Source organism: Pleurodeles waltl, chromosome 6 (genome assembly GCF_031143425.1).
Source record: "Pleurodeles waltl isolate 20211129_DDA chromosome 6, aPleWal1.hap1.20221129, whole genome shotgun sequence".
In the NCBI taxonomy this organism is placed as follows: domain Eukaryota; kingdom Metazoa; phylum Chordata; class Amphibia; order Caudata; family Salamandridae; genus Pleurodeles; species Pleurodeles waltl.
The window spans coordinates 229383995-229405075 of record NC_090445.1 but is presented as its reverse complement, the minus strand read 5'-3'; positions in this window follow the sequence as shown (position 1 = coordinate 229405075).

The following is a 21081-nucleotide window of genomic DNA, read 5'->3' as shown; positions in this document are numbered from 1 at the left end:
TTTGTAAATGGTGTATATATATGTTTGCGTCCTGGATTTTAATAGATTACATTTGTCTTTGCATTCTTCCATGGGTTTTGGGGGGTGTAACTGTATTGTATGATGCTGTATTAGTGTGTGTGTTGTAGTGGGTGAGGGTGGGGGTGTTGCGTGTGTGTGTCCCTGTTTTTTCCCTCCCCTGTGTCGTAGGTGCAGCACTCACCGTTGTCTTCGCTGCCGGCGTTCGTGCTCCTGGTAGAGGAGCAAGAAGATGAGGGCTGGCAGGATGTGGAGCTCGGGTTCCATGGCATCCGGATTCCTCGTGGGGTGTGTAGAGGTGAACGTTTTCCCTTTGGAGTCCTGTTTCCGCCGTGTTTTTGTCCGTGGTGAATCCGCCCCGGAAAAGGTGGCGGTCGGAGTGTTAAAGTGGCTGTCTTTGTTGGCGGTTTCCACCACTGTCGTAATTCCATTTTGTTTTACCGCTGGCCTGTTGGTGGTCTTACCGTCGCTTTAACACCGTCTGCCAGGGTTGTAATGACCACCTAAATGTCAGAGTGTGTCTGTGGATGTGAGACAAAGCGTAAGAACATCTCTATGGGTGTGAGAGTGAGTGTGAGAGAGCCTGGGTGTGAAAGAAAGTGTTACAGTCTGAGTCTGGATTTGAGAATGGGTGTGTGATTGTCTCTCTGAGTGTAAGAATGAGTGTAGGAGTGTCTGCATGGGTGTGAGAGTGGGTGTGAGAGTCTCGGTCTTAGTGTGTGAGGGAATGTAACAGTGTCTACCTCAATGAGAGAGGGAGTGAAATCTCAGGGTGAGAGTGAGAGTATCTGCATGGGAGTGAGAGTGCGTGTGAGTGTTTGGGAGTTCGGTGTAAGACTGTCTCTAAGTGTGAGAGTGGATGTGACAGTGGCCATCTTGCTGTGATAGTGCGTCTGAGAGTCTCTGTATGGGTATCAGACTGAGTGTCAGAGTGTGTTCGTTTGTGTGAGAAAAAGTGTAAGAAAATCTCTCTTGATGTGACAGTGTCTGGGTGGGTGTGAGAGTGTGTCTCTGAGTGTGAGAGTCTCTGTCTGGGTGTGAGAGAGAGTGTGACAGTGTGTGCCTGGATGAGAAAATAGGTGAGATTGTGACCATGAGACTGTCTGTGTGGGTGAGACAGTGAGAGTCAGAGTGTGTCTTTGCATGTGAGGCTGTGGGCCTCATTACGAACCTGCCGGTCGAGCCGCCAGGGAACTGCCAGCTCCGCCAGATTTGTAGATCTAGAGGTGGTTGTTGGTCCGAATCTGCCAGGGCAGCGCTGCAAGCAGAGCTGCCCTGGGGATTAAGACCCCCTTCTCCGCCAGCGGTTTCATGGCAGTACCACTGCAATGAAAATGCTGGTGGAGAACGGGTGCATGGGGCCCCTGCACTGCCCATGCACTTGGCATGGGCAGTGCAGGGGCCCCCCTGGCCAGCACACTTGCAAGGTTCCCTGTCTGCATTTGTAAACATTGCAGGGTGCTCATGCACCCTGCAGGCTACAGCATTGCCACTGGCTCGATTAGGGTTCCGCCCGCTGACCTAGTGGGAAATTCTTACTAACTCCGGCGTGGAGGTCCCCACGTAGGCAGCAACCACCCTGTCAGGAGTTTGGCTGACCAAGTTTTCCATCCACCAAACTCAAAATCGGGCCTTATATGTGACAATGCTTGACCGGGTGTGAGAGTAATCGTGAGAGTCTCAGTCTTGGTGTGAGAGGGAGTGTGACAGTGTGCCTCAGTCTGAGAGTGGGTGTCACAGTCTCTATCTCTGAGTGTCAGCATGGGTGTGAGAGTGGGTGTGACAGTGTCTCTGTGAGAGTGGTTGTTAGAGTGTTTGTCTGGGTGTTTGAATATAATAGCTATTTTTTTTTAGGTTTCAGGAAATCTGTGGATTTACACCGGGGGCCGCGCTGAGCCCCGCGGATGGATCCTTGGATTTCGGAAACCATTAACAAAAATATGTTTTAAGACACTTAAAGACCATGTTCACTTATTTACAACAAGTATATAACACCCATGGGGTCCGGAAATATCTACCCTAGCCCCATCATCTATATTCAGCCAAGATTTCAGCCCCTGGGTCCACTTCCCGGTGATATCAGATGATGGGCGCAACATTCCTGTGAGGTTGCGGCCAGCCAATCAAATCCTCCTGGTGGCGGGTGAATCTGTGGATCAATCCGCAGAGAAGCCGCCATGCTAGATATCTATATTTTTATGCCTTAAATTGCTCCAAAACTACTGAACGAATTTACACTAAACCAAATAAAGTGTGATCTGTGGAACAGAATCTAGCTTTGTGCCAAATTTGGTGTAATTCCGTTCTGTGGTTCCAGCTGTAGGCGTGTCTAAAGAATTGAAAATCCCCATAGACACTGAATGGAGAAAAAGTGTTTTGAGACCCCTCTTTATTTCGGGCCCCGCTTCACGGATCACCTCAAAACTTTCCACACAGTAGCTGAAGAGACCTAAGAATACGTTTTTTAATATTTTGTGGAGATTCGGCAAGTGGTGCCAAAGTTATCGGCAAAACAAAAAAACAATCAGTCTATGGATTTTCTTTTCCTAATTACAACTACTTAGTGGCAACCGCCACTGTATATTATAAAGTAGCGGTCACCAAAGTGAATCTTAATGAAACTATCCAAAAAGAGTTTTGGGGTGATCTTTCAAGGGGGGTGGAGAAAAGGGAGATGTTTAAAAACATGGTTTTTTCATGCAGGTTCTCATGGGTAATTTGAACAGTGCTGCAGCCAAAATGGATAAACGGAATTGCACTCTTTAGCAGAAAGCTATATCTTTACCTAGAAAGCATGTTTTTTGTAATTTGATGTAAATCCTTTCTGTAGTTTTTGCGACATGAAGGCTAAAACGTTATTGATATTTCAGCACCCTTATGACCTCACATATTACAGCAGTCAGAACATGTTCTTTGGCATCATTGGTCACATCACTGAGTTTACTGAAACTGGTGAATTGCAGTTGTTTTTTTTAAATTTGAAATGCTACGTTTTAGCTGAAATGTTCAGTTTCCACTTCAACCTTTGTTTTTTCCAGTGAATATATATACTCCTGTTATCATGAAACGAGTTAGTAATGTTTCAGTAATGTTTGTTAAAAAGCCTAAAATGATCTCTTTGGAGTGCATTCCATTCCTAGGCAGAAAAAAACATATGGTAATATTTCAGAGTTGTCCCCCGATTAAATCGCACCAGCCAGAAACATAGGCGAATGTCAGCCTCAAACTTAGACTGTTGTGAGAGTAAATATATGCCTCATTATCTTCACCTCGTGTCACTACCCCGCCACACTAAGTCAGCCTTATCTCCCACCTTCACAAACATGCCCTCATTATGAGTGGCCTGGGAATAAATGGGTTGGGTTTTTCTACCATCTGATTTGCTGATACTAGGGGAACAGATAATTCCAAGATGGGGAAAATCTGGCCCATAATGAGCTGGATCCTCAGGGCCCACTAAGAAATGAAGAATTACAGAGGAATTGGTAATTCCAGATGGGATGTCCCTGATAATGCCTCAGTTTTCTCAAGCTTCCACACAGAGATTCCAGCAGTCAGCCTCATTGGAATTAAGGGTGCCATTCTAAATGGAGGACACAGTGTTTGCACCGTTGCTTGTACAGATGTATGAGTGTGGGTGTTCTGTTGTATGATGGGTGTGTTAGTGTATAATGTTGGTTGTGTGGACGTATGGTAGGTGTGTTGGCATGTGATGATTGCGTTAACATAATGGTGGGTGTGTTGGCAGGTGATGTCTGGATGTATGCTGATGAAAGTTATTTAATTTTAGTTGTGAAGATCTATACTGTTTGTTCTATTGGAGTATGATTATGTGTGTGCTTGGGTATGATGGTAGGTGTGTGGGCATTTGATGGTGCTTATGTTGACATATGATCTACACATGTTCATAGAATTCTGATTGATTGGACCCATGCTGATGGGTGTGTTGCTGTTTGACAGTGGCTGTGGGGATTGTGAAAGCATATGGTGGTGGGTGTGTTGAAGTTTGATGTTTGCAGTGTGGAATTAAGGTGGTGGATTGTGTTGTCATTTCACACCATGTGGACATATGATGGCGAGTGTGTGAGTGCTGAGGTTGTGTGTTTTGATGTGTGATGTTAGATGCGTTGGTATATGATGTTAGGTGTGTGGAGGTATGATAGAAGGTATTTTGTCAAATGCGTTTAGTTGTTTAAACCTATGATGTGGATGTGCATTAAGCTTATTATCATGTTGTTATTGAAAGTATGGTTGTGGGTTTGGAGACATAAAAGTAGTGTGTTATTTTACATTGGTTGTATGGAAGTCTGATGCGGGTTGTTGAAATATAATGTTGGTAGCATGGAAGTATGATTATTGATGTGCAACGCTATAGTCCCTCTGTGTGCTATTTTGCTCCGCCCCTGCAGTCTTTCTATGTGTCAAGGGTCTATTTTTTTGTTTATGTCTAGCCAGCCGCAGGTCGTAGGCACAGTGGGTATGGTACAAGACATCCTATTGTTTCAAAGTGGTACACACTGTATTTCTGAAAAAATAGTAACATAGGACTCCTCCATATTGTTTTTGGAAGGAGGGAACCAAGGAATCATTGAGAGAGCAAAAAAAGAAAATATGGACTAAACACCTCAACATTCGTGACTATGTAAAGCGAAAAGAAAAGGTTTATTGGGAGCTGAAACAACTGAACAACACAAGTGCACTCTGTGCTTTTGCGTTAGTGCTCTTGCATACAAAAATTATTTGTTTTTTAAAGTAACATATGAGGGTAATAGTGCATTGAGATAAGTATTTAGATGAGACTTCATGTAGGATTTATATCATTCAGAATGTATTTTTTAGTGGTGGAGCCTTTTTTCAAGAGGGCCTTAGAATTGTAATAGATATCCCCTACCAGATTCTGCAGCTTTTGAGATCAGTGATTGCCATGCTTTGTAGTGGAATTTCTCTTTGTTGGTGGGCTAATACACTTAACACCCAAATCAGTAGAAGCAATATGATAGTGGGCATTAATACTCTTCCGGGCTGATCTTAAAGGAGTAAATTATACTTTGTTACAGCAGAGGCAGAAGTGGGATCACCCAAAGAAATCACTGTCTCATGAGTACTGACTCTAAACCTCTCTACCTCTATGTATCGTTGTCCTCTTCGTGTTCATGATAACACGTCTTTATTTATAGCCAGAGCTAAAAAGCAGCGGCAAAGCCATTCAGTCTCACTCTGAGGTGAAAAAGGTCCGGTACCTCAAGTAATATCAACTAAAAAAAGCTAAGATAGAGGAAGAACATGGGAATATCAATAGCATATATACAGTGAAGTTTTATTGATGTGTAAACAAATGAAAAAAACTCTTTTAACAAGGGTGCTAGAACGTGGTCAGTAAAAAGGGTGAGTAAAAAGTTAAATATCCTCACATGCCCGTGTTGCTGTATTCATGCAGATGTCGCTACAGGCACATATTAAATATTATTTTGCATGTTATTAAACTGAAGGGGCGTAGATTCTCTGAATAAAAATAAATGGCAGTGTGCCAAAATTGTATTTTGGTGTGCAGTACTTGTAATGTTTCGATTACTTACCCGTAATTGCCTTACTCTGAACCCATCTGTTGTCTTGATAAATTACATACTGATGCCTCTGTACCCCTCAGACACACCCCCATGATGCGTAATTTGCAAACCCATCCAACCCTCCACACATCTGTTTCTTTCAACGAGCCTGCATAACCCCATTTGGAATGGAAAGACAGGACAGGAGGGTAGTAATAATTAATCAAGGCAAGAGATGGACTCAGTAATGCAATTACCAGTAAGTAATCGAACCATTGCCCCCTTTGTTTGTCCCCCTTGATTAATTACATACTGAATTGTACGCACACTAACATAACATCAGGACAACTGTGCATTTTTACTCAAAGAAAAATATATTTATTTTGATATGGTTCTTTTACTGTTCACTTCACAGAAGAGAGAACTTTAGAGCCAGAAAAATAATCAGTTTCTGTACCCTGCACCACCTTGTAGTGCTTAATGAATGTAGAAGGACCTACCCAAGTGGCCACTCTAAAAATCTCACTTAATGATGCTCTTTTAAATTCTGCTAGAGAAGTAGAGATAACTCTAGTAGACCTCCCCTGCACCCAAAGGGAGAAGGATCCCTTATTCCTTGTATGGCAAAGAAATTAAAGACCTGATCCATCTGTTCTAGGTTTGGATATATGGATTCAGACCCTTCTTTGCGGGAACAAAATTGATAAACAAAGATGTAGATAACCTAAACTCTGTCACCCTCTCTAGATAGGTTAGTACTACTCTCCTAACAGCTAGAATATGTAAGTCAACTCCTTCAGAGACTGAGGGTCAAGATAGAAGACTGGTAATAACACCTCACGTTGAGAAGGAAAATGGGAGCTGACCTTGAGCACAAAATTTGAACCAGAGCGCAAAACAATGGGATCATCAAAAACCATAAAGAAAGGCGGTTTGTGCGAAAGAGAGCCTAACTCACATAACCTTCTGGCTGATGTAATGGCCACTATAAAGACCAACTACAGGGTCAGGAACCTAGCCCCAATAGAGGTAATTGTCTTAAAAGGCAGAAACCTCAGGGCCTGCAAAACCAAAGGGAGGTCCCATGCAGGGCAAGAAGGAGACAGAGGAGGCTGCATGTTACTGAATCCCTTGAATAACCTCTGCATCAACCCCTGGTTATCCTCTAAATTAACCCAGTGCACTCTAAAGGCCTTAATTACAGCCCATACAATTTTCAGGGTAGAGGAAGTAAACCCCAATGCAAAACCCTCTTGCAAAAAGTCCATGATCTAGGGAAGAGTAGCTGAAACAGGTAGAAACTGCTTCTGTGAGCATAATTTCCTAAAGGATATCAAATGCTTAGAATATGAAAAGCTAATGGATGATCTACTAGATGCCTGAATAGCAGTGAGTACAGAATCAGGTTAACCCATATATCATAAACCTGCCCTTTCAACCTGCAGGCCGTCAGCTTGAGTCTTGTGAGCATATCAACCTGAAGATTCGTAAAGGCCAGAGAAATGACCACTTGTAGTAAACATTCCTGGTCCATCCTTATCACTGCTAGCAGAAAACCAGAAACCAAGAAAAGGAGGGTAAGCTAGTGCAATCAGATTTGCATGAGCTTCCTTCCTCTGCACCCTGACCAAAACATGCTGAACTAGGGAATAGGGAACAAAAGGATAGAGAGGAACTCTCGTATATGGACAGGTAAGAGCATCATTGCCCCAAGAATTGGTCTTCCTCATTCTGAAGCAAAAGTGGGGAAGAAAATAATTGTGATGAATTGTGAACGTGGGAGAAGGGAATCCCCCTACTCAACCTTTCAGTCTGACAGTTCAGATTCCTCTGAATGTGAATTGTCCTCGGGGAAAGCATGCTGGAGAGAGCCCAGAAAAGGATGTGATCTGAGACAGCTGAAAGAGAATGAGCTCTCACCCTCCCTTGAAGGTTGACATAGGACTTAACCATCATATTGTCTGTCCTAATCCCCACTTCTTTTTGCCACAGAAGATGGGAAAAGGCCAAGAGAGCCTGTCTGATAGCCTCCATATCTCTCCAGTTGGAGTTGTGACTCCTCTGAGCATAAACCAAATGCCCCAGACTTGATGGTCTGGGCTCCTCGACCTACTTCGTTTGCGTCTGCAGTCATAATGATCCGACTCTGAGGACACAGCGAGACACCCTTCAGTAAGTTTGCAGGATCTGTCCACCATGCTAGCTTCCCCTTCATCTCTTCTGACACTGGAACCCTAACTGACATGCTGAGATGCTGGTGATCAGTATAGAAGAATGTGATGCTTTAGAACATTCAAAATTAACCTTGACCAGGGTACCAGAAATAAAGTTGCATCCAAGTCCCCTCGGATTCTCATCTATTCCTCCACAGCTGGACAAGGAGATTTAATTAAATCTGAGATATGGGCTTGAATCTTCAACACGCTTTTACGTGTTAGGTTAACAATTCCCTATTATGTGCAGAATCTGGCTGCTAGGAAACTTTGATCCTCCTAGGGAATCAGATGATATATCTTGAAATTTTTGGAAAATCCATGACTCTCAGCCCGGATGGGCAACGGAGCTCCTCCCCTTTATTTTTCTCCCTCAATTGAAAAATAATAAATAAGAAAAAAATAAAAATATACACACACACTTGGAGCACCACTCACCATCTGTCCAAGTCACCCTCACACCTCAAATATTTACCTTTGCACTACACCACTAATAATTTACTGATGCACATGTGCAGATACTCTACTTAAGTTGCCATCAGTCAACAACTGCCAGGCTGATTAATTCACAGACCCGGGGCCCATCTGCTCGGCAAAGCAACAGCATCCTGGCATAAGCTCCACCTCTTGATGGCGCTAGACTAAAGTAAGCCCCTTGGTGCTTCAGACTCAAGCCCTGCTGTGGCAAAATTTACATTTATGTTAGAAATTTGGTCTCTAGTTGGCAGAGGTATGCACCCTGTCCAAGTAGCGACCACAATCCTAGTCAGGGTAAGTAGCAACACAACCCAAATTATCCTGTGCTCACCCTCCGGTAGCTTGGCACAGAGCAGGAAGGCCTAATTTAGAAGGCAGTGTATAAAGTATTTGTGCAATAACTCATAAAGTAACACAGTGAAAACACAAAAATAACACCACACAAGCTTAGAAAAATACATTATATTTATCTGAATAAAATAAAGATCAAAATGACATAAATCCAATATGCACAAGTCGAGATATTACTTTTTAAATGTTTAAATGAGTCCCAATGCTTAAGAATCAGTGGTTATATCCTTGTAACACACAGTGCCCGGGATGCATAAAAAATAATGATGCACGGGGCCGCAGAAGAGGTGATGCATTGAAAAATAAGGCACTGCGTCGGATTTTCCTTCGTGGCGCAGACGATGCATCATTCCTTTCCATGGTGCAAGGTGATGCGTCGATTTCCAAGAGCGCAGCCTTGGTTCCTCACTGCGATTCTGCAATATTTTGATGCCCAGATACGTTGCGTTGAAAATCTTTGACGCGCTGGTAGAAGAAGCAGGTGCTGCATCTATCCAGTAGGCGAGGCGGCAAAATTTCAGCCGGGAGGTAGGCGCTGCGTCCATTTCTTCAGGCGTTGTGTCGATTTTCCGACACATGGGGATTTTCTTCTTTTTGGTGAAGTCTTTGTGGCCCTGAGACTTCAGAACAGGAGGCACGATCAATCCAAACCCCTGGAGAGCATTTGTGGGGAAGGCAAAGCCCTTCAGGCAGAGTCAGAGGCCAGCTTGCAGCAGGACAACAAGCAGGGCAGAAGTCGTTCTCAACAAAGCAGTCCAGATTAGTCCTTTGGGCTGCTGGCAGTCCCTCTGACAAAATCCAGGTATAGATCCAGAGGTGTCTGATTTGGTGGTGTCAGAGACCCAGTATATATACCCAAATGTTTCTTTGAAGTGGGGCAAACTTCAAAGAGTGGTTTTAAAGTGCACAGGTTCCCCTTTTAGCCCAGTCCTGTCTGCCAGGATCCCTGTGGGGGGTTGTCAGTCCTTTTTTGTGAGGGCAGGCCACTGCCTCTGAAGTGTAAGAGAGATCCCCTCCACCCTTCCTGCCCAGGGAGATCCATTCGGTATGCGGATGAATGCCGATGTGCCTATGTGTCCTGTGTTTATGGCTGTCTGGGTGGAGTGCACAAGGGGAGATATCAACCAGCACAGACCAGACATAGATTGGAGCCAGGCTGTAAGGCACAGGTGGCAGTAAGTGCAAAGAAATGCCTACTTTCTAAAAGTAGGATTTCTAAAATAGTAATATTAAATCCAGCTTCACCAGTAAGCAGGATTTTCTATTACCATTCTGGCCATACTAAACATGACAGGGCTACTCCTTCCAGAGCAGAATCTACCACTTAAAAGTATATGAGGGCATTTCTAATACTAGTGTGTGAGAGGAGCAGGCCTCCCAGTAATGCAAAACAAATGTGTTAGAAATGGGGTCTTTGTTTGGCAGTCAGGTTACCCACTGTCCAAGCAAGGACCCTCACTCTACTCAGTGTGACAGAGAATCACCCTCAGCTACCCCTGCTTACCCCCTTGGTAGCTTGGCACGAGCAGTAGGCTCAACTTCAGAGTGCTAGGTGTAAGTATTTGTACCAACACACACAGTAACGTAATGAAAACACTACAAAATGACACAACACAGGTTTAGAAAAATAGAGAATATTTATCTAAACAAAACAAGGGCAAAATGACAAAAATCCACAATACACAAGTCAAGTTATCACTAAAAATGCAAAAAGAGTCTTCATGTAACTTTAAACACACACTAACACTGTTAGCGTGAAAATGTACCTTGGGTGTGTCAAAAATAACCCAGCACGGGCGAGTGTGTGTCAAAAAGGGCTTGCGTTGCATCGATTTCACTCACTCACGAGACCTTGCGTCGTTTCTCTTTGCGCCGGGTCGGGCGCATCGTTTCTTCTCTCCGCTGGAGAGCGATGAATCGATCTGGTCAGCACTCTCGGGTGCGGGCAGGCCTTGCGTTGTTTTTACACACCCAGCGTTACTTGCGTTGAAAACCAAGCCGCACGATGATCCGAAAACCACGCAGCGCGGGTTGCGATCTCACCAGCCTCCGTCAGCGATGTTGTGCGTAGTTTCTCCAGCCCCGGGCGTCAATCTTCGGGTTACATTGCAGGCGAGCGTTGCTTTCCAGCCGCAAAGCCGGTGGCGTGTCGATTTTTCAGCCGCAGATCGGAGTCGCGTCGATCTTTTCCCAGCACGTGTTCTGTGCGTGGATTTCTTCCTCTTAGGCTGCCCGCTTCTCCTTTCAGGGTCCCAGGAACTGGATGGGCACCACCTGGCAGAGTAGGAGACTCTTCAGAGACTCCAGGTGCTTACAGAGAGAAGTCTTTGCTGTCCCTGAGACTTCAAACAACAGGAGGCAAGCTCTAAATCAAACCCTTGGAGATCTTCACAAGAAGAAAGGCAACACAAAGTCCAGTCTTTGTCCTCTTATTCTGGCAGAAACAGCAACTGCAGGATAGCTCCACAAAGCACAGTCACAGGCAGGGCAGGTCTTCTTACTCAGCTCTTCAGCTCTTCTCCAGGCAGAGGTTCCTCCTGGTTTCCAGAAGTGTTCTGAAGTCTGTGGTTTTGGGTGCCCTTCTTATACCCAATTTCTCCTTTGAAGTAGGCCTACTTCAAAGCAAAGTCTCTCTTGAATCTGAAATCCTGCCGTGCCCAGGCCAGGCCCCAGACACTCACCAGGGGGTTGGAGATTGCATTGTGTGAGGGCAGGCACAGCCCTTTTCAGGTGTGAGTGACCACTCCTCCCCTCCCTCCTAGCACAGATGGCTCATCAGGAAATGCAGACTACACCCCAGCTTCCTTTGTGTCACTGTCTAGTGAAAGGTGCAACCACCCCAACTGTCAAACTGACCCAGACAGGGAATCCACAAACAGGCAGAGTCACAGAAATGGTGTAAGCAAGAAAATGCTCACTTTCTAAAAGTGGCATTTTCAAACACACAATCTTAAAATCAACTTTACTAAAAGATGTATTTTTAAATTGTGAGCTCAGAGATCCCAAACGCCACATGTTAATCTGCTCCCAAAGGGAATCTACACTTTAATCATATTTAAAGGCAGTCCCCATGTTAACCTATGAGAGGGACAGGCCTTGCAACAGTGAAAAACACATTTAGCAATATTGTTAGGACATATAAAACACAATACTATGGGGGTCATTACAACATTGGCGGTAAAAGCCGCATACCGCCGTGCAGAAGACTGCCAACACACCGCCGCGGCCGCGGAATTCCGCCACAGCTATTACAACTCACATCCCGAAATCCGACAAAATTCAGACACCCACACAAGTCCGCCATACCAAAGGTCAGTGATAAACTGGCGAAAACAAAACCTCCACCGTCACGCCAACAGAAATACGCCCATGCTATCACGACCCACAAATCCACGCAGCGGTCTTTCAACCGCGGTATTCCATTGGCGGTGCACACCGCCGCGCTAAAAATACACACACTCTTACAAAACACAGCCACATTGGACAATTCGAAATACACACACCTGATGCACATACACACACCACTCCCACACACCCAATATATATAAAACAGACACCCACATCACCCACAAACCCCTACGACTGAAAATTCAGAAAGAAGGCCAGAGAGAGACACCACCATCCACAAACTAGCAGCCACAGGCACTCAACACCATCACCCACACTACTTCCACACACAAAACACCACACACCACTACATATCACCACACTTATCACCATATACACCACCCCACACATCACCTACACCACCCCATGGCATGGCAAAGACACCCCAGTTTCTCGGAGGAGGAGCTCAAGGTCATGGTGGAGGAAATCGTCCGGGTAGAGCCACAGCTATTTGGATCACAGGTGCAGCACACCTCCATAGCTAGGAAGATGGAGCTATGGCGAAGAATAGTAGACAGGGTCAACGCAGTGGGACAGCACCCAAGAAATCGGGACGACATCAGGAAGAGGTGGAACGACCTACGGGGGAAGGTGCGTTCAGTGGTCTCAAGACACAATATCGCGGTACAGCGGACTGGCGGCGGACCCACACCCCCTCCCCCACAACTAACAACATGGGAGGAGCAGGTCTTGACTATTCTGCATCCTGAGGGCCTCGCAGGAGTCGGTGGAGGAATGGACTCTGGTAAGTCAAATCTTAACTATCATATCCCCCACCCTACCTGCATGCTATCACAGACCCCCACCCTCGCCCCCTCCCCTATCACTCCAACTCCTCACAAATGTACTAATAACACAAACCACCCATCCCAACACCAAGCCCTGCATGACACAACAAAGCATGGACACCCATCACTAAAACATGCCCACTGCACATATCCATAACACCCTCCTCAACCATCATCACACAAGCCCCCACACAGGAATGCTAGCACTGGGGTACACGCTCACCCACCCATTGCCCACCATGACACACACAGATGCAATAATCATGCTTTTACACCCCTACAGGACCACTACCCAACGTCACCAGACAGGAGGGTCCAGACATCTCCACCCCACCCACAGAAGAGGCCCACAGTGATGACAGCAGCTCTGTCCAACTGGATCCAGATGACCAGCCCGGGCCATCGTGGGCCTCGGGACAGTCGGTTCCCCACACCCAGTCACAGGCCACCACAGACCTTCCACCCTCTGGTAACACCAGCACAGCACCCACCCAGCGGGCCCATACCTCCGTCCCCAGGACACATCAATCAGCTGTGTGTCCACCACTACAGGGAACCCAGGATAACCCACCACCCCAACAACAACAGGGACCTGGGGGCAGTGGTAGTGGGCACACGGTCCAGGGGACGGAGGCACAGGAACACAGGGGAACTGGGAGGGCTGCTGTGCGACAGGGGTCGGACAGGCCCAGGGAACCCAGAGGCCCTCTCCTCCATCATGGGAGCATACCACCACTCCCAGGAGACGATGGCAACGGTCCTGGCCAAGTTTCAGGAGACCCAGCGGCTGCAGGAGGAACAGTATTTGGGGTTCAGGGAGGAACTCAGAACCATCAGCTCCGCCCTGGGCACCATCGTAGGGGTGCTGAAGGAGATACTTAACACCAGGAGGGACACTGTGGCACTCCAAGGGGCCCCTGACACTAGCATGGACAAAGAACTGCCCACCACCTCCGCCGGCGCTAGTGGACAGGACGCCCAGCCACAGGACCACCACACCAGCACCCCACCCCCTGCAGACGGAGAACCACCCCGCAAACGGTCCCTGAGATCCAGGAACAAGACAGAGCATGATGCCAAGACCCCCACCAAGAAATGAGACCACCCTGATTGTCATCCTACTGTCCCACTTTGTAACGCTGTCCATATTGGATCTGCCCCAGCTCCACTTCCTATGCCCATATGGGCAATGCACCTGTGAGACTAATAGACTGGACTCTGCCATGGACATTCCTCCACCATCACCCCTCACCATTTTACAACCCCCCTCCAATATTGAGCACTTCAATAAACACCCTTGAAGCACAAAACAATCTGGAGTCAGTCTGTGATTTCCAAAATGTGTATTAGCAATGACAGTGACAAAATGCGTTTTCAAATGTAATGTCAACATACCTATGTCACACATCTCAAGTCCATGAGGAATCTAAGCAGATGACATACGTTGGAAACCACACCTGTGAAACCGTAAGGGAAATGTACAACTCAGTTACCATATACTGGTTGAAATCGACAGACAGGATAGAGTTAGAAGTGTGAAAGTACTTGTAGTAGGCAGGAATGTGTTCTCACCTGTGTGTCACTGGAAATATTGCTGGATAACTGAGTCCCTGTTGTCAATGTCTTCTTCCTCTGCTTCCTCCTCATCACTGTCCACAGGCTCCACAGCTGCCACAACACCATCATCTGGACCATCCTCCTGCAGAAAAGGCACCTGTCGTCGCAAAGCCAAGTTGTTAAGCATACAGCAGGCCACGATGATCTGGCACACCTTCCTTGGTGAGTAGAATAGGGAACCACCTGTCATATGGAGGCACCTGAACCTGGCCTTCAGGAGGCCAAAGGTGCGTTCGATCACCCTCCTAGTCCGCCCATGGGCCTCATTGTAGCGTTCCTCTGCCCTGGTCCTAGGATTCCTCACTGGGGTCAGTAGCCATGACAGGTTGTGGTAACCAGAGTCCCCTAATAGCCACACCCGGTGCCTCTGGAGTTGACCCATCACATAAGGGATGCTGCTATTCCGCAGGATGTAGGCGTCATGCACAGAGCCAGGGAACATAGCATTTACCTGGGAGATGTACTGGTCTGCCAAACATACCATCTGTACATTCATCGAATGATAACTCTTCCGGTTCCTGTACACCTGTTCACTCCTGTGGGGGGGACCAGAGCTACATAGGTCCCATCAATGGTACTTATGATGTTGGGGATATGTCCAAGGGCATAGAAGTCACCTTTAACTGTAGGCAAATCCTCCACCTGAGGGAAAATGATGTAGCTCCGCATGTGTTTCAGCAGGGCAGACAACACTCTGGACAACACGTTGGAAAACATAGGCTGGGACATCCCTGATGCCATGGCCACTGTTGTTTGAAATTACCCACTTGCAAGGAAATGGAGCACTGATAGCACCTGCACTTGAGGGGGGATCCCTGTGGGATGCCGGGTTGCTGACATCAGGTCTGGCTCCAACTGAGCACACAGTTCCTGGATTGTGGCACGCTCAAACCTGTAGGTGATGATCAAATGTCTTTCCTCCATTGTCGACAGGTCCACCAGCGGTCGGTACACCGGAGGATTTCGCCATCTCCTCACATGTCCCAGCGGACGGTGCCTAGGAATGACAACAGCGACCACAGAGTCATACAACTCAGAGGTATGTACCCACAGTCTACACAGAACACCATTCATACACAAAATCTGGCCTGTATTTGTGTTGTGCGACAAGGCCTAGGTCTGTGTGACGCAGTTGGTAATTAGGCCATGTGGGCCCCTGAAATGGCAGCTGCCTGACCTCTAAAGTGCAACAATGGGATGTGAGGTAACTGCGCTGGCGTTGTACACCGTCGCGGTAGGTGCTCGAAGACCGCGGTGCAATGCTGCATTGGTTAACATTGGACCCTATGGGTCCCAGGAGCCAATGACGATGTACGCCGGCGGTGATTGTACGCACCGCCGCAGACGAGACCGCCGCAGACGTGACCGCCATTTTCTAGCTGTTTAATCACTCGGTACCTGATCTTCGACAGGAGAGGACCTACATTGCAAGTGCTGCTGTGACCTCGGTCTGGAAGAGACAATGGCTTGTGCGTCTGGGGAAAGGGCCTCTGCCTTCACTGCAGAGGAGTTAGAGAAGCTCGTGGACGGGGTCCTCCCCCAGTACACGCTACTCTACGGTCCTCCAGACCAACAGGTAAGTACACAGGGAGCACGTTGTATGGGCTATGCCTGTGTGGAGAGGGCTGGTTGTAAGAAGGAAGGGGGCACAGTTCTGCGTGCATGAAGGACTGTGAATGCATGTGCCACATGGCAAGGGTAGGGATGTGGGCCACTCACTTCGACGATGCAGTTGGTAATGACTTCTCTTCTTCCCAGGTACATGTCATGTAGGTCAGCGCCCACCAGAAGAAGGATATTTGGCGTGCCATTGCCAAGGACGTCCGGACCCTGGGGGTCCACCACAGACGGAGCACCCACTGCCAGAAAAGATGGGAGGACATTCGCCGCTGGAGCAAGAAGACGGCGGAGGCTCAGCTGGGGATGGCCTCCCAACGTGGGAGGGGTGCCCGTCGAACCATGACCCCCCTGATGTTCAGGATCCTGGCGGTGGCCTACCCTGAGTTGGATGGGCGCTTGAGGGCATCACAGCAGACACAAGGGGGTGAGTACAACATCATTCAGCAGACTTTGCGTGCAGTTAAGGTGTCTGGGTGGGGGAGGAGGGCTGTGGGTTTCCCTAGGCCAGGGCGAGTTCCGTAGGCTAGGCCCCTCCGTAATGCAGGCCATGTGGCACCCCACCCCACCTCTGTAGAGTGGCAAGTACAGGTATACATGCCCTTGTGTCATCTATGTGTGCAGATGTCGACCATAGCCATGTAGGACATATCCCAGGAATTGCATCTGTAGAGCCCAACAGCGCGACGTAATGCAGGGGGCTGCTGTGTCTGTATTGTCCACCAACGGTAGCGGTAAGCCATGCACTCAACCTGTGTTTCTTCTGTCGTCCCCCCCCCTTTTTGTAGTCTCCCTGTTCTTGTGTGCATCAGTATCATCAGGCGGAGGTACAGTGGCACCGGAGCACGAGGGAGCTGCATCCCACATGGCCATGGAGGGCCACACCACGGACTCGGAATACACCAGTTGGACGGAGGGCGAGGGGAGCAACACGGCGGTCACAGGATCTGCAACCAGCGACACGGACTCGTCCTCCGATGGGAGCTCCCTTGTGGTGGCGGCAAAATCTGTGCCCCCCACTTCTACAGGTACAGCCGCCACCTCCCCTACCAGCACTGCCCTACCAGCAGCCCCTCAGCCATTCGCCCCGTGCCCGCTCACCCAGGAGGGTGGGCATCACCTTCGCCCCAGGCACCTCAGCCCCTGCCCCTGTCACCTCTGCTGCCCTCAGTGAGGAGGCCATTGACCTCCTCAGGTCCCTCACTGTTGGGCAGTCTACCATTTTGAATGCCATCCAGGGTGTAGAAAGGGAATTGCAACACACAAATGCATTCCTGGAGGGCATTCATTCTGGTCAGGCTGCCCTTCATCGAACCCTGCAAACTCTGGCCTCAGCACTGATGGCAGCCATTGTCCCTGTCTCTAGCCTCCCCCCTCCAACTTCCTCCACCCAGACCCAATCCCCTGTACCCCAGCCTATCCCAAGCACACCATCAAACCAGCCTGCACACACCTCACCACACAAGGGAAGCTCAGACAAACATAAGCACCACACATCCCACAGGCACTCACGCAAGCATCACACACATGCAGACACACCAACATCCACTGCCTCCACTGTGTCTCCCTCTTCGTCGTCTCCCTCCTCCCTCCCAGTCTCGTCTACACTCTCACCTGCATGCACTACCACTACAGCCACTACATCCCGCACCAGCACACCCACCACCACACCCAGCTCACGTGCAGTCACCACCCCCACTCCCATTTACACGTCCCCTGTGTCCTCTCCCAGTGTGTCTGTGACGCCCCTTCCGAAGATACATAAATGCAGGCACACACCCACCCAACAGCCATCCACCTCACAACAGCCTCCAGCCCATGCACCTTCACCCAAAGTTACCAAACGTACACCTCCTACAACCACTACCTCTTCCTCCACTCCCAAACCCCCTCCAGCTACCCGTCCCAGTGTTCCTAAGAAACTTTTCCTGGCCAACCTTGACCTCTTTCCTAGCTCCCCACCACCTCCAACTCATAGGTCCCATAGTAGCACCTCAGCCAAAAAATCTCTGGGACCAGTGGTGCCTGTTACAGGTATGTGGAGTGCACCGGCCACCAGGCCAGCCAGTGTGGCACGGAGCCACAGCATAGCCAGTCCCCCCCCCCCCCCCCTGTGAAGCACCAGAAGTTGGACAGTGCCCGGCGGGAGAGGGGGAAGACTCCAGCCAGCAAAGCCGCTCACAAGAGTCCCGGGGGGAGTGTCGACTCAGCTGTGACTCCTCCCAAGGTGGGGAAGGGGCAAAAGACATTTCCAAAGTCTGGGAGGACCAGCACGCAGAGAAGACCGCCATCATCCCCGCTGCCCAGGAGGCCACCGCCAGAGTCACTGCCCAGGAGGCCAGCCCAATCGGCACTGGCCAGGAGGCCACCGCCAGAGTCACTGCCCAGGAGGCCAGCCCAATCGGCACTGGCCAGGAGGCCACCGCCAGAGTCACTGATCAGGAGGCCAGCCCAATCGTCACTGGCCAGGAGGCCACCGCCAGAGTCACTGCCCAGGAGGCCAGCCCCATCGTCACTGGCCAGGAGGCCACCGCCAGCCCCAGAGTCACTGGCCAGGAGGGCCCCGCAAGCCACAGCCCAGCTGACCCATGAAGGACCGCCAGCCACAGGCCTGCTGGGCAATGAAGGACCGCATTGGCAAGCACCGCTGAACAGGCCAGGGACCGCTGAACAAGGCAAAGACCGCCATGGCAAGCACCGCTGAACAGGGCAAGCACCGCTGAACAGGTCAGAAACTGCCAACTCAAGCACCGCTGTACAGGGCAAAGACCGCCATGGCAAGCACCACTGAACAGGGCAAGCACCGGTGAACAGGTCAGAAACTGCCAACTCAAGCACCGCTGAACAGGGCAAAGACCGCCATGGAATGCACCGCTGAACAGGGCAAGCACCGCTGAACAGGTCAGAAACTGCCAACTCAAGCACCGCTGAACAGGGCAAAGACCGCCATGGAATGCACCGCTGAACAGGGCAAAGACCGCCATGGAATGCACCGCTGAACAGGGCAAGCACTGCTGAACAGGTCAGAAACTGCCAACTCAAGCACCGCTGAACAGGGCAAAGACCGCCATGGAATGCACCGCTGAACAGGGCAAGCACCGCTGAACAGGTCAGAAACTGCCAACTCAAGCACCGCTGAACAGGGCAAAGACCGCCATGGCAAGCACCGCTGAACAGGCCAAGCACCGCTGAACAGGCCAGAAACTGCCAACTCAAGCACCGCTGAACAGGGCAAAGACCGCCATGGCAAGCACCGCTGAACAGGGCAAGCACCGCTGAACAGGTCAGAAACTGCCAACTCAAGCACCGCTGAACAGGGCAAAGACCGCCATGACAAGGACCGCTGAACAGGGCAAGTACCGCTGAACAGGTCAGAAACTGCCAACTCAAGCACCGCTGAACAGGGCAAAGACCACCATGGAATGCACCGCTGAACAGGGCAAGCACCGCTGAACAGGTCAGAAACTGCCAACTCAAGCACCGCCGAACAGGGCAAAGACCGCCAAGGCGAGCACCGCTAGCCCATTAGCGGCAGGGGCAGTGACGCAACTGGGACCGTCACGGGGTGAGTGCTGCACTCTGGGCACCAGTCCCCCTGGAGAACCAGTGGAGACATGCATCCACTCCGTCTGTCCTGCACAGGATGAAGCACTCTGGGCACCAGTCCCCCTCCAGAACCAGTGGAGACATGCATCCACTCCGTCTGTCCTGCACAGGATGAAGCACTCTGGGCACGAGTCCCCCTCCAGAACCAGTGGAGACATGCATCCACTTGAGAGACTGTGGCTTTGCACCAGGATGGTACAGTGGGCAACCCACCCACTGTAGAGACTTGAGAGACTGTGGCTTTGCACTCCCCAGGATGGTACAGTGGGCAAACCACCCATTGTAGAGACTTTGAAGACTGTGGCTTTGCACTCCCCAGGATACATCAATGGGCATGGAGCCCCCTCGTGGATCTGGCCTGGTGCACTCATCCGGCTGAGGTGCCCCCCCTTCCCTTCCCCCTGAGGTGCCTGTTGTATTTCTATCTGATGCCCCTGCAGTGTTCTCTCTGTTTTGATCAGGTATCTAGTGTGGGCCTCACCCATGCATTTTGGGCCCAGTGGTCCACGGACAATGAATGGTGCATTACCTGCACTACTAATCGTGGTGTATATTTTGTTTAATGTGTATATATATATATGTATATATTTGGTTACTGTATTTTGATATATTACAATGGTTCAACTCATTTCCTTTTGTCTTTGCATTCTTCCGGGGGGGTTGGGGGTTGTTACTGTAATGTTTGGATATGCATTGGTGTGTGTGTTGTAGTGGGTGAGGGTCGGGGTGGGGGTTGGGATGTTGGTTGTGTGTGTCCCTGTGTTTTTCCCTCCCCCTCCCCTATGTCGTAGGTGCAGTACTCACCGTGGTCTTCGCCCCCGGCGTTGACGATCCTCGTATAGGAGCAGGAAGACTATCGCTGGCAGAATATGGAGTTCCGGCTCCATGGTGTCGTTGTTCCTCGTGGAGTGTGTAGAGGTGAGCGCTTTCCCTTTGAAATGGCTGTTTCCGCCGTGTTTTTATCCGCGGTGAATCCGCCCCGGAAAAGGTGGCGGATTGGTAGGTTGTGATACTGTGGGCGGTACATTGTCCTCCGCCTGTCTGTTGACGGTGACCGCCGCGCTGTTTGTCTGTACCGCCGTGGCGGTCTGTGTGTTAAAGTGGCTGTCTTTGTTGGCGGTTTCCACCACGGTCATAATTCCAATTTTTTTACCGCCGGCCGGTTGGCGGTTTTACCGCCGCTTTAACACCGACCGCCAGGGTTGTAATGAGGGCCTATATGTCCTACCTTAATCATACACTGCACCCTGCCCTTGGGGCTACTTAGGGCCTACCTTAGGGGTGCCTTACATGTAAGAAAAGGGAAGGTTTAGGCCTGGCAAGTGGGTACACTTGCCAAGTCGAATTTACAGTTTAAAACTGCACACACAGACACTGCAGTGGCAAGTCTGAGACATCATTACAGAGCTACTTATGTGGGTGGTACAACCAGTGCTGCAGGCGCAACATTAGCATTTGATT